Source organism: Aegilops tauschii, chromosome 5, assembly GCF_002575655.3.
Source record: "Aegilops tauschii subsp. strangulata cultivar AL8/78 chromosome 5, Aet v6.0, whole genome shotgun sequence".
NCBI classification, from domain to species: Eukaryota; Viridiplantae; Streptophyta; class Magnoliopsida; order Poales; family Poaceae; genus Aegilops; species Aegilops tauschii.
Genome location: NC_053039.3, coordinates 559,810,936 through 559,825,709, shown reverse-complemented (window position 1 = coordinate 559,825,709; position 14,774 = coordinate 559,810,936). Strand labels below are relative to the sequence as shown.

At 43.3% G+C, this 14,774-nt stretch overlaps 1 long non-coding RNA gene across 1 annotated transcript; it reads left to right on the top strand.

Moving 5' to 3' along the window:
• The first annotated feature begins 9,121 nt into the window (after positions 1 to 9,121).
• Positions 9,122 to 13,388, top strand: LOC109781580 (uncharacterized). The gene is made up of 5 exons (XR_002237350.4): positions 9,122 to 9,397; positions 11,446 to 11,503; positions 12,397 to 12,457; positions 12,666 to 12,757; positions 12,909 to 13,388. It is a non-coding gene; the product is annotated as an uncharacterized lncRNA (long non-coding RNA).
• Positions 13,389 to 14,774: the final 1,386 nt, after the last annotated feature.

The window sequence follows — 14,774 nt, the reverse complement described above, 5'->3', positions numbered from 1 at the left end:
AAATTGAAAAGCAGTACAAATGAACTCTGAAAAGGTTAAAAGTTGGCATGGTATCATCATTTCACCCACATAGCATGTGCAAGAAAGTAGAGAGGCTTACGGCAAAAACTGGATGCACTTCGTGTACAAAACGGACAATCTCTTTCGAAGTATCAGGGTTTCATACGGAAACTCGTCTGTTACAAAAGGGATTTCATTTTTTTGAACTTATATGAACTCCATACTTTTTCTGTGTTCAAAATGCACCATTCAAAGCCACATCATCAATTTTCAACCCTTTCTGACTTCATTTGTTATTTTTCATGCATTTACTGATTTTTTCAGCTATAAGACCCTGAAATTGAAAAGCACTACAAATGAACTCTGAAAAGGTTAAAAGTTGGCATGGTATAATCATTTCACCCACATAGCATGTGCAAGAAAGTAGAGAGGCTTATGGCAAAAACTGGATGCACTTCATGTACAAAACGGACAATCTCTTTCGAAGTATCAGGGTTTCATACGGAAACTCGTCTGTTACAAAAGGGATTTCATTTTTTTGAACTTATTTGAACTCCATACTTTTTCTGTGTTCAAAATGCACCATTCAAAGCCACATCATCAATTTTCAACCCTTTCTGACTTCATTTGTTATTTTTCATGCATTTACTGATTTTTTTCAGCTATAAGACCCTGAAATTGACAAGCACTACAAATGAACTCTGAAAAGGTTAAAAGTTGGCATGGTATCATCATTTCACCCACATAGCATGTGCAAGAAAGTAGAGATGCTTACGGCAAAAACTGGATGCACTTCGTGTACAAAACGGACAATCTCTTTCGAAGTATCAGGGTTTCATACGGAAACTCCTCTGTTACAAAAGAGATTTCATTTTTTTGAACTTATTTGAACTTCATACTTTTTCTGTGTTCAAAATGCACCATTCAAAGCCACATCATCAATTTTCAACCCTTTCTGGCTTCATTTGTTATTTTTCATGCATTTACTGATTTTTTCAGCTATAAGACCCTGAAATTGAAAAGCACTACAAATGAACATGGATAGATAAGTGGCCAAATTAATAGTAGTTCATCATCACATTAAAACCAAAGTACATACATAGTTCAAATTGAACAACATATAGCTCTCCAGAGCATCTAGTTAAACCATACATTGAAACTATGTAAAACCTTTCAATGCAACAACAAATGCGATCATAATCATAACTAAGGTAACAATTGATCCAACGGCATAATGATACCAAGCCTTGGTATGAATGCCATATTTTCTAATCTTTCTAATCTTCAACCGCATTGCATCCATCTTGATCTTGTGATCATCGACGACATCCGCAACATGCAACTCCAATATCATCTTCTCCTCCTCAATTTTTTTAATTTTTTCCTTCAAGTAATTGTTTTCTTCTTCAACTAAATTTAACCCCTCGACAATAGGGTCGGTTGGAATTTCAGGTTCAACCACCTCCTACATAAATAAAATCTATGTCACGTTCGTCGGCATAATTGTCATAAACAATAACTGAACCAAATAGTTATAAAAAGATAATATATACCACATCCGAATCATAGACATGACAAGGGCCGACGGGGGTGGATACCAGAACCATCGCACTATATAATAACAAGAAATAATAAAAGTAAGAAAATTAGACAAGTATCTATCTGAAGTAAGAATTTTTTTTCTTTCGAAAAGAAGATAAGAACAAGAGGCTCACCACGGTGGTGCCGACGACGAGATCGGCGCGGGCGATCGACGGCGGTGAAGACGGGGACGGGACATGACGGACCGCTAAACCTAGAAAAATCTCGGGCAAAATGGAGCTCGGAGGTCGAGTTTCGAGAGAAGAAATATTAACTAGTGTGGCTCGGACATTTCATCGAACACCTCATGTGCATAGGAGGTGAGCTAGAGCACACAAATGCCCTCCCCTAGCCGGGCAGCAAAAAACAGAGCAATGTGGAGTGCTCTGCTCGCCGGCGATGGGCTATATATATAGGCAACTTATTTGTCCCGGTTCGTGGCTGAAACCGGGACCAATGGATGTGGGCCAGGAGCGAGGCCCATTGGTCCCGGTTCGTGCCTAGAACCGGGACAAATGGGTCTAGACGAACCGGGACCAAAGCCCACGAGGCCCCGGCCGGCCGCCTGGGCTCACGAACCGGGACGAATGCACCCATTGGTCCCGGTTTGTATAAGAACCGGGACTAATGGGCTGGCTAGGCCCGAACGAAAGCCCCTTTTTCTACTAGTGGAGGGCGCTGGTCAGCCCGGGCGTTTGAGGCGCCTGTCTGGGTCACTTTGTTTTGACCGGTCACTGACCGGGCCATTCGCCCGAACGTTTGAGACAGGTTGGGGCGCCTGGCTGTAGATGCTCTAACAAACCCTCACCATGATTAATTACGTAACATAACGGGATTTACGTAGCCTTGGACTGCGTAGTGTTGGTAACGGCCTGTCTGATGTGCATTTCACTTCTTTTATTTTTCTTTTACCGGGCGACGACCAGTCGGACAGCGCGGTACATGCTACATTGCCTATATACAAAACACACGAATATATAAAGATGCAAAGTGTACTCTCTCATGGGCGCGCATGCATGCCTGGCGCTGCTGCCACAGAGCCAGCGCTGCCATCAATCGGCAACTTCGGAACCGGGCCGCTCGTAGCACACAACCAGTGAGGCACCGTTGCTGTGTTGTGGTACTGTGCGCAGCCTCCAGAAGCGCCCCTGCAGCGGTGCATTTTCCATCCGCTGCGCCCGTACAGTCTCGAGTCCCGCCGTCTCCATCGTCGAATACACGCGCACGGTACGTACTACGGGCTTTATCACCACCACCAACATTGTATGTACTCCCTTAATCCGAAAATACTTGTCATTAAAATGAATTAAAAAGAATATATCTAAAACAAAAATATGTCTACATACATCTTATTTTATCTATTTTGATGATAAATATTTCGGGACGGAAGGAGTACCTCTTAGTTGATCGGGAGAACATGATAGACTGCATGCATAGCCGCCGCATCCCACTTCGTACGGCGCCGTTGATCATGGATAGATGGACGCCATCACCACCGTTGTCGGCCGGCAGTCGTTGTCACCCTACCATAGCGCGTCGGCGCCACCCTCCCTTCCGCAAGGCGCAGTCAATCCCGCGCCGGCCGTCGTGGCCACCTGGTTATGGTGGAGCTAGCGTCACGCAGCCATGGCCGTCTCATCCTGTTCACCCCCGCCAAGCTCCACTCTGGCCACGGTCACCTAAGATCTCGAGGCCACCACGGCTTGCTCCTCCTTCGGCCAACGTTGCCCAGGTCCGTAGGTCACCATATATATAATGCCTGAAATCTTAAAAGTGCGCGCGCTCGTTGGAGAGAACGAACGCCGCTCTGTCACATGCATGTGTACCTTTTTCTTGTCTGTTAGTGCATGTGGTCATCTTAAAGTGAATCAGATTGGTTATATTGAAAGGGAAAACAGATCCATGTTCGTTTATTTTGGGTTTTCAGATTTTTTAAAAAGTCATATCTTTCAAACCGCATGTCGAAATCCAGATCCGTCTTCACTGCTGGATTCTTCGCGATGAGATCTTCGAAACTAGATCCCACATGAATATGTTTCGACAAAAAAAATTCGTTGCCAACTTTGATGCTATATGATGCAACTTTAGTACTGCATTGTGCAACTTTAATACTGAATGATGCAACTTTTTTTAAAACTACTCACTCCGTAAACTAATATAAGAGCGTTTAGAATACTAAAATAGTGATCTAAACGCCCTTATATTAGTTTACAGAGGGAGTAATTTTTAAAGCTGCATGATCCAACTTTCTATGAGGTTGCAACCTAACAACCATGGCAACCTATTGTGCAACTAGTTTACTGCCTGGGCCAACTACCTAGTAGTCAATGTACAAACCCTCCTCTCCCTACCAGTGGATATGTAGTTTTTCAATCTTGGCACACCCTTCCCCACTTTCCCTACCAGTGGTATATGCGACTTAGTCTGTTGTTCACCCCAACTACCTATTAGTTGATGTGCAACTTCTTCCCCTCCCTACTTGTGGATACGTACTAGTTTTAGTTGGCGGGGGCAACAGATGAAGTTGCACATAGTCTGCTAGGCAGTTGGCCGGGGCAACATACGAAGTTGCACATCTCACATGCCAGGATAGATGGATGGCGAAAACTCCACATTCATAAGGGTAGTGAAAAGTTGCATATAGACAGGGTGCTAAAGTTGCACAGCCCACTAGTAGGGGGTGGTGTGGATCGGGTGCTAGCATGAAAACTACACATCCACGAGGGATACAAGAGAAAGTTGCACATCACTTTTAGATAGTTGGCCATCGCAGCATATGAAGTTGCACATCTACTGCTAGGCAGTTGACCGATGCAGTAAATAGTGAAAGCACATCCACGGGTAGGAGGAAAGTTGCACGTCAACTACTAGACAGTTGGCCTCCGCAAGAGACGAAGTTGCACATCTCACTCCAAGGGGGTAGTTTGGGGGTGGAGGTGCCATCAGTAAAAACTGCACGTCCACAGAATAGGTGCGAGGTTGCACATCCACTGCAGTTAGTTGCACATCAACTTCTAGATGGTTGCACAAAACAGGTACTAAAATTGCACAAAAAATATTTTATCAAAACATACCCATGCGAGATCTAGTTTAGAAGAGCACGTCGCAAGGATTTCAACGGTGAAAACAGATCTTAATTCGGATTCATAATTTAAAAGTTATGGCTTTTCAAAATTCATAAATCGTGAATTAAATGCTAAAAAGTCATCCACACCATGCAGGAAAAAAGCCACAACCGAATGCATGTGGATCATTTAATGCATTGTTGATGAGTTGTTTCCATTTAGCCACAACCGAATACATGTGGATCGTAAAAATATGAGGTAATAACACTAGTGGTGCCTAAACTTGCCATCGATGTTCACTTTGGTGCCTAAACTTGAAAAATACACCGAACTGGTTCTATAACTTGGCAGTATGGTTCAAATACGGTTCAATCACGTCTAGATATGTATGTATTGCTGACTAGACATGCCAGTGTGGCGTGAGGCCCACTTGCGGTGCCGGGACAGACTGCCATGAAGAGTGTGCGTCTCAATGACCATCGGGTCCCACCTGTCAGTGCACAACTGAAATAAACCAAAAAGTTGCAAAGCTGAGATTTGAACCGGCGAACTGTGCGCGGCGCAGGACATGCACCAACCAACTCCCCCATGTAATTCTGCTGTCTTTTAAGCACTGCAACGTTTTATACATCCAATACAGCCGTGGAGTTAAATGTGCTGCAGTTATTGCACCCATTTTCCACATGTTAGTTCTTTTTATTTTAGAAATTACAGAATATTCAGGTAGTATATGAACGGTCCATGCTTTTCGGAAATGTATCTCTAGTTGTAAAAAGTGTTGACTTGTTTTAAAAAAGTATATGTGTTTGTGAAAAGATATCTTTTCGAATAAAAATAAATATTACAATATGTGTGAAAAAATAAACAATGGCCTAGTGTTCCCCCGGGATTTTATACATTCTTATATTTAAATTAGCAAATTTTAAACTATACATACATTTATCTAGTTAAAAGAACATTTTAATCACCTGAATTTATAATAATACGTAAATATTTTTTAATTACATTAACATAAAAAAAATTATGCATATTATTTCTAAGACAAGTGGATACTAGCTTTATTTTATTACCATTACAATAATTTGCATAAGTTTTAGAATTAATAAAAACAAAAAAGAAACCCACACGTCGAAGGGTCACGTACAAAAGGAAAAAGAACTAATACGTGTTTTTAAAATATGAAGATTTTGAAAATTAGATTAAGATTTCGAAAATGTATAACTTTAAAAAATTGCAAAATTATTTTATTATATGTGTGAATTCTTACAAATATTATGAAACCATTTTGTTAATTATTTTTTATTATTTCAATTTTGTGCATATTTAAATTTTCATTAACATTTTTCGAGGGGTCATTAACTATTAATTCAATATTGTGACTATACTTTGAATATTTTTCTAAAAAACGAAAAATAACTAGCATGTGGAAAATTGGCCGCACTGATTGCACTCTAGTTAGCTACATAAAGGTTAGCGATGCATAATAGTCAACTAACTTTCCCTGTGATGTGGTTTGCGCAGGTCCTTCACAACGCACAGGTCGCCGATTCAAATGACAGTCGTGCTTCATTTTTATTTATTTCGGTTGTGCACTGACAGGTGGGACCCGATGGTCATTTAGACGCACTCTTTCCATGTCGGTCTGTCTCAGCACTGCAAGTGGGCTCCGTGCCACGCTGGCATGTTTAGTCAACAATAGATACGTATCTGGACGTGATTTGAACCGTATTTGAACCATACCGCCAAGTTATAGAACTAGTTCGATGTATTTTTCAAGTTTAGACACCAAAGTGAACATCGGTGACAAGTTTAGGCACCGCCGGCGTTATTACCTCTAAAAATATTTTCTAATCAAATAGGGGGAGACGAATACTTTCAAAAAAGTCCGGCTGCTGGGAAGCGTTAGCGAGCCAACGGCTGCTCGCTAGATGCATCCTATATAACGTTAGGGGATTATTACATACTCGCTGCATTGTGGGACATAGTCCGACGTGGTGCTCATTCACACCGTACCACGTGTGAAACACTGCTTCCGCTAAATAGAAAAACCAGTTCATCAGCCTAATAAATGATCCAGATGCGGCCAAATTCACTGTTTTGACCCTTTTCCTTAACTTAAGCACGATTTGACCCTATGTGCGAAAAAAATTCGGATTTGACCCTTTTTCTACTGCCATTGTCTTTGGCGGTAGGATAGCACACCCTACTGCCAAGGCCTTTGGCGGTAGGACTTACTTACACCGTCACGTCCGTTCGGTGTGAAAATGACCCTACCGCCATGGTCTTTGGCGGTAGGGGCATGCATGTAATTATAATAAGGGCACGCATGCAATAAAGATTCATTTTTTGCAAAAAGGACCCTACCGCCATAGCCGATGGCGGCTATGGCGGTAGGGTAACACATCCTACCGCCATAGACTGTGGCGGTAGGGTCTTTTTTGTAAAAAAGAAGATAACGATGCAGGTAAGTCCTACCGCCAAAGGCCTTGGCGGTAGGGTGTGTTACCCTACCGCCATAGACGATGGCGGTAGGAAAAGGGTTAGATCCAAAAAACTTTTGCATATAGGGTCAGATCGTGCTAAACTAAGAAAAAGGGTCAAAACAGTGAATTTGGCCTCCAGATGCCTCTCGTCCCAGATCCAACGATTGTTGTTAATGGTTGCACCCGCCTCTCAATGCCTCCCACGCTTATATTTTGCTCTCGCTCGCAGCCACTTCTCGACCATCACCCTGACAACGGTCGTGATCTCAAGTTGTTGCTTCAAACTTTTTTGTTTGTACTGTAGTAAGTATGTGGCCAGTGGCCTTAACCGGGTTTCCATGGACATTGTATGCGCATCATAGGCGGAGTGCATACAGTGCCCACGTGGAATGAAACAAGCACTCTTTTCTAAAGATACCACAAATTACATATAGTTCAGTGAAACTTTCTAGAATTAGATAGCACAGATGACATATTGCACAGTTTTTTTATTCATTTAGAAAAGACCATGGTACAGAATTGTTTTCCTAGAATCAACTTTAGAGAAAAAATTGTACGACAGAGTATATTTTTAGGTAATACGACAGAGCATGCTATTTTCTTTTTCATGGCAATACACGTCTCATTCATTCATTGGTATAATAAATATCAAGTTAAATGCCACGTAGGCATTGACAATACCGAAAAGACAATGAAACTCTAGCCTTTAAACAAAGGACCTACAACCAAGATAGAAAATTATAGTAATGAAGATCGAAGAACCCCTTGAACCTGACACCAAACACTCGTTACCTGCCTTCAGCATCACCGCAACAGCCATCAAAAGAAAATGTGTCGGATCACCTATTCACCCAATCTCAATGTTGCTCCATCGCTGATTTGCAACTTTTCGGATCTCTAAAGTAGTTTACCAAAGGCGAAACCAATGACGTTGAAAAAATCTGATCGCGGCAACACCCTGGACACACCATCGAACTCCAGAATTTGCCATCCCCACTCAACAATTATATCAGAGGAGGAAACCATAGCTGACAACCGCCAACTAGAACCCAAAACATGATCCACCATCTTCCAGTTGCCATCGACGCAGATCGCTATCTACATCCGCTCCTGCACTACCTCTCGAGCTCTGCGCTGACGATGGAGCAAACATCGTCACAACGTCAGAGTCCGAGGATACAAATCCACCATAGGAATATTGTCGCTGCCATACCATCCCCACATGAACATACTAGCAACCAGATCCATCACCCACCAACGAGCAGAACGTCATGTTGAGGAAGGAAGCTTTATTATTCGACGCCGCCGTCGCCCTTGCCGAAGCCATGACGTCGAACAACCAAAAACCTAAGTTATTATGACCCTAAAACCCAAAGCTACATGACCTGTATGCGCGGGATCCGGTGACAACCCCTCCCCACCAACGACCGAGAGGTCGTCGGCGGTGGGAGTCGCCGAAGGACGGTGCCAGAAGACGGGTCCCCTTGAAGCCCTAATTACCCTAGCCACCGACAGAGGTTTTAGGTTTTCGGGGAAAAATGTAAACGCCACAGATCATGTTATTAGCCTTTTTTAAGTAAGACTATGTTATTAGCAAGGGAAAGGATTTATATAGTAGAATTGTCAAAATCCCCGCAAAAAAAAGTAGAATTGTCAAAAGGGAAAAAGGGCTAGCAGTATTTTCCTCCCCTTCACACATCCACACCCACACGCACACGAGTTACTCGAAAAAGAAAAAAGAAAAAAAGAAACCCCACACGCACACGCACACACCGGTCGTCCAGCAATCGTCGTCCAGCACCACCACCGCCGCCCACCGGCGAGCGATGTCGGCCGCCGCGAAGGTGAGGGCGAGCGGCGGCAAGAGGGGTGGAGCCCAGGACCCGGACGAGGCACCACGGTCCGACAAGAGGCGGCGCGACATGGACGACTGCGACCGCGAGCTCGAGCTCGACAGGTGTGCCTCCTCCCCCTCCCTCCCCAGCTATTCGCGCCGCTGCTCTGCGCTCGGCGCGTCCCGCTCGCGGCGTTTCTCGGATGGAATAGACCGAGGGTTTCCTGGCCGCGCCCCCTCCTCCTCCTCTCCCCCACGCTCGATTTGTGTCGGATTTTCGCGTGCTTCACTGATTTGGCCGTATGATTTCTGGGTGTTTGCTCCGACGGGATCCGCCGAGACAATGACTTCAAGCAGATCGTGACGACGCTGCGCCACATCAAGGACAAGGCTCACAAGGACGGCCAGAAGAAGACCGAGCAGGCCATCTCCAGGTGATTCCACCTCCCCATGTTTCTCCCCGGTCAATTTCGCAATGCTTGTCTGCGCATTCTTTCTACCAGCCCCACTCTTATGGGAGATTTGTTGCCTGCAACACTAGGGTTCAGTGGCTACGAGTACCTGGAGTCCTGAACCTGCTGCCTGCCCTGAATCCAAACCTTCTGCATGCCCTGTATCTGAACCTGCTGTAGGCCCTGTATCCGAGCCTGATGTATGCACTGTATCTGAACCTGCTGTATGCACTGTATCTGAATTTAGGCTTCAGGAGTCTGTAATTGGATGTGAACTAGGAATTACCAGTGTCATGTTGTTTGTGAACGATCAGGTGATGATTGAAGTAGTAGGTACCAATGCAATGACAGGGCTTAGAAGTGTTGCGTGCACCTTTTGGTTTAGCATGATTTATCCACCTTGTTCAGAGTGAACCATAGCTAGTTTTTTTTTATCGAATATATGCATCGCATCCACCTCCCCATTTTGTCCATGTCTCACTCTCAAAATAGCCTGCAAAGACTTGGGGGTTATATTATTATTTCTGTTTACTGCATTGCATTTAGATATTGGAAGTCTATGTTCGCATCACCAAAGTAGCAGGACAGCACCCCGTTGTTGTCAGGTTGTTTGTGACTGCTTAGGTCTCGTATGTAATTTCTCGCCAGTAGATCCTAAACTAGCAAGGCGACATTTTAGGCACATTGCAATGTTGTGGCAGTTGATCATAAACTTATGGGAGATTTGTTCCCTTCAATGGTATGATTTTGCAGTTATGAGTGTTATCAGTGCTTCTAGCCTGCTGTATGCCTGTACCTGAATTTAGGTTCCAGAAGTCTGTAATTGGATGAGAACTAGGATTTACGAGTGTTATATTGTTTGTGAAAGTTCGAGTGACCATATGATGATTGGAGTAGTGGGTATGGTAGATGCAACGATAGGACTTGAAAGTGCTGCGTGCACCGGTTGGTTTAAGACGATTTATCCACCTTCTTTGTGGAACTATAGCTAGTTATTTTGATAGAATATATGTATTCCGCCTTCCCATTTTGTTCTTGGCTCACTCTCACAATGGCCTGCAAAGACTTGGGAGTTATGTAAGGGTTTCTGTTTACTGTATTGCATTTATATATTGGAAATCTATGTTTGCATCACCGAAGTAGCAGGATCGCGTACCATGGTTGTCAGGTTGTTTTTGACTGCTTAGGTCTCGTATGTAATTTCGCACCAGTAGATCATAAAGTTGTAAGAGAAATTTTAGGCACTTTGCAATGTTGTGGCAGTTGATCATAAACTTATGGGATATTTGTTCCCTTCAATGGTAGAATTTTGGAGTTATGAGCGTTATCGGTGCTTTTAGCCTGCTGTATGCCTGTATCTGAATTTAGGTTTCAGAAGTCTGTAATCGGATGAGAACTAGAATATGAGTGCCATGTTGTTTCTGTATGTTCGGGTGCCCATCTGATGATTGGAGTAAGTGGGCATGTACTGATGCAATGATAGGACCTGGAAGCGTTGTGTGCACCTATTGGTTTGAACACGATTTATCCGCCTTCTTTGTGGAACGATAACTAGTTTTGTTGATCGAATATATGCATCCACCTTCCTATTTTTCTCCTGACTCATTCTCAGAATAGCCTGCAAGGACTTTCGGAGTCATGTTACTGTTTCTACCTGCTGTGTTGCATTTAGACACTGGAAATCTGTGTTCGCATCTCCAAATTAGCAGGGCAGCATACCATGGTTTTCCTGATTGGTCATGACTGCTTAGGTCTTGCATGTAGTGCTGCGCCAGTAGATCATAAACTTATAAGAGACATTTTAGGCACTTTGTAATGCTGTGGCAGTTGATCATAAACTTATAAGGAAGCATAGCATACATGATCACCGGTATGAAGGATAGATTCATATGATAAATTGATGACCTCTCAGTGTGTATATTCAGTGGCTCAAAATTTGAGCCTTTCCTGTCTGACAAAGGTCCCAAGTTATGTCTATTGCACACATTTCAGCTGCTGGTAGAATTTAAATAGATTCTTTTAACTTTCAGCGTTACAACAGAGATTCAATCTATGGTACAGGACACCAAGACAGTTTGAGAAGGAAAGGTGAACTGAGCTGTTTCACTCGTCTTTAACTTTCTGTGTGTAGGAATAGAAATTTCTGCTATCCTTTTTATAGTAAAGATTTGGTATGCTCTTTTTTTACTCATTGCTTCAACATGAACACATACGTAAGCTAGTTCTTGATAATGAAAACTGTGAATGTCCATTGAAATGTAGTCTGAATGCTGACAAATGTTACTGATTGCATTAGCTGGCAGAAGGTTCTTAAAGCTCTAACGAAGGCTTCCAAAGTGGTTTTTGAACTTCTATTGATACAATGATGTGCATCCGGTTATCTAAAATAGTTTGGTTCCCAGCTTTATTTTTAGTGCAGTGTGAAGGTTCATTGAAGACCGACTACACCAAATCTCAAGCCACACTCATGACAAGTTCTGCAAAGACAAGGCTTCACACATACAGAATTTCAAAGGGACGCCGAATGGGCGTCTGCTACCATATTTTCTGAAGTCTATGGCATATATACACCCTACGTGTTACGATAAATACATACATGTAGAACATAGTCTGCTCTTGCCCTAGCTATTGACTCTAGAAGAACAGTAGCTGCTTCCTGTCTAATTATATAAGCATATTTGCGTATAAATGAGTTTATTATCGTTTCCCTGACACATGTAGGAGAATTATTGCCAAAAGTTATCCAAAGAAAACCATGTCTTTGTTAACCTTTTAAGCTGGTCAAACTGTGTGTGCAGTTTATGAGAAATCGTGCTACTGGCTATTAAATACACTTAATTGTTTATCATTTGTTTGAAAGGATGAGCCAATATCTTCATGTTATACTTGCGCATAATGAGACCTGAATTTGTAGTTTCTTGCCACATAATGAATGATCTCTATTGTCGATTACTTACTTGTCCACACGTCGTGTTCTGCAGATTTTTTTCTCAAAGTTTGAAGTTGAAAAGGAGAAGCTGATAGTTCAGTATGAGCTGCAAAGTAAGTAGATGGTTACACTACTTATGTACTCCCCTGTTCGGCTGTTCCTAAATATAAGACGTTTGGCAGTTCGATTTAAACTGCCAAAACGTCTTATATTTAGAAACGGAGGTAGTAGGAAAGATGTTTGCTGTAGTAGCTTGTCTTTTGAACAGTTCTTATGTGTGGAAGATTCTTTGCTCTTGCACAAATACTATCACTTAAACAGGGTAGAAGGAAGAGACTAGTATTTCTGATGTTGAGAAAAGAGTTACAGAGAAGCTAGCAGATGCAGAAGAATCTCTGAAGAAGTTGAATCAGGTCTGTTCAACACTCTGCGCCGATTACTACAACTGGTACTTTGGTCTTGTGTAACCACACAGCTTTAACGGAGTTGAATCAATGTTTATCGGTGCTACCCTGTAATTCTCTCTCCTGGACAAGTAAGCAACCCTGTGTTTGTGTGTTGCAGGGTAGGGTGACAGATCCATCATCAAGCTTCGCAAGTCCTTTGCCTCGTTCCTGGGCCCCCGATGACGAGGAGGACTGATACGGCTCTTGCCAGATGGTCCGTGTTTCAGATCAAAGTGGATAGTGGTATATGGTTGTGAAGAAGAGAGATGATACACATGCACAGCACAGGGGAAAGAGAGAGTAGATTCTGTAGGATTTCTACAGCTTCTTCACCCGCAGTACGGTTTCGGTATTCCGGTCATGATCAAACCTCACTTTTCCTGCTCTTACTTATATTCAGCATCCATTGCTGAACTTCTGGCCGACCTCTGCTGAAGTTTTCCAACATGTAAATTCTCTAGCAGCCTTCCCCATATGTCTGGACTCTGGACCAACAACATTCAGTAACAAACATATAGTGCTACATATACATATACTGTATCAAGCAATTATTATATAATCTTGGCATGGATGTATGTTTCCAAGGAAAAATAGAAAAGTTTACATCTATTGCAAGGTTTATCACATGAGCTATAGTTGTTTTTATTAAAAAAAAAGGTTTATGAACTACTCTCTCCGTTCCACAATACATGCCTTCCATTTGTCAAAATATAGATGTATCTAGACATGTTTTAGTATATAGATACATCCATTTTTGGACAAATGGAAATCAAGTATTTTAGAACGGAGGGAGTAGTAGCTAGTAGTAGTATATGGCATCCTTTCCTGGACCTGGAGATTGTAATCGGAAGGGGCAATCTTAACTCTGAAGACGTTGTCGTTCCCGCTTGCACGTACACGTCGTCTCGCCGGGGCCTTTCACCTTGACCATGACGCGCTTCAGGCTGGTCCGGCACCGGAGGTGGAGGTTCCGCGTGCCGGTGGACTCCATCGACGTGAGCTACGTCTCGCACTGCAGGCACCGAGAGGGGCAACGGAACGTCGGGGGCGTCGTCTTCTCGCTGGGCACCTGGTGCTGGTGGCGCGTGCAGCACGGTCTTGAACCTGACGCACCTGGCCAGCCCGGCAGCCAGCTCGCTGCCGGGGAGCCCCTCTGGCCACACCCTGCACCGCTCAAAGCGGATGCAGATGGCCGCGGCGCCTCGGGCGCGGACGGCTTTGGCGGCGTGGACTGCTTCGCCGCGTGGCGCGATCGGCACCACTCCTGCCCTGCGCGGAAGCTTCGGACCTGCCGCCTGCGGTGGTGGCGGCGCTGCTGTACCTGTAGCAGGGGACTTTTTTTTTCTTCGGAAAGGAGGTTATCCTCCGGCCTCTGCATCAGAACGATGCATACGGCCATAAATATAAGCAGGGAGCATTTGTGGATTCCGTAGTAGGATTTCTGTAGCATTTGTGGTCCATACAACGAGGGACATGTTTCAAGATGATGATGATGATTCCATACAATCAGAGCGGACACGAGGGAGAGTCTTATAAATTTTACAACATTTTTTGCTTTGCTTTATTATGAGCCAAACTTTTATAAAATTTAACCAAGTTTGTAGAAAATATTATGAACATTTACAATAACAAGTATATGTATGATATGAAAATATATTCAACGACGAGTCTAATGGTAACATTTTATAAACTTAGTCAAAGTTTATAAAGTTCGGTTTAAGAGAAAACTACTACTTGAATGTCTCCTTCTGCTTTAATTTGATGCGGACAATGCTGGTGCACCATGTTTTTGTTTTCTTTTTTGCGAGGGAGATGCGCCATGGCGGCTGCTAGTTGTTGACTTGTACAAGTCACGTACAAACTGACCTGGCAAAACTGAAAAAACTACGGAATGCTAGCCTTTGCACAAAGAACCATCAGTCCAGAATGAAAATTACAATCAAGACTGACGACTTTCCTGAGCTTGACTCCAACGCCATCATCT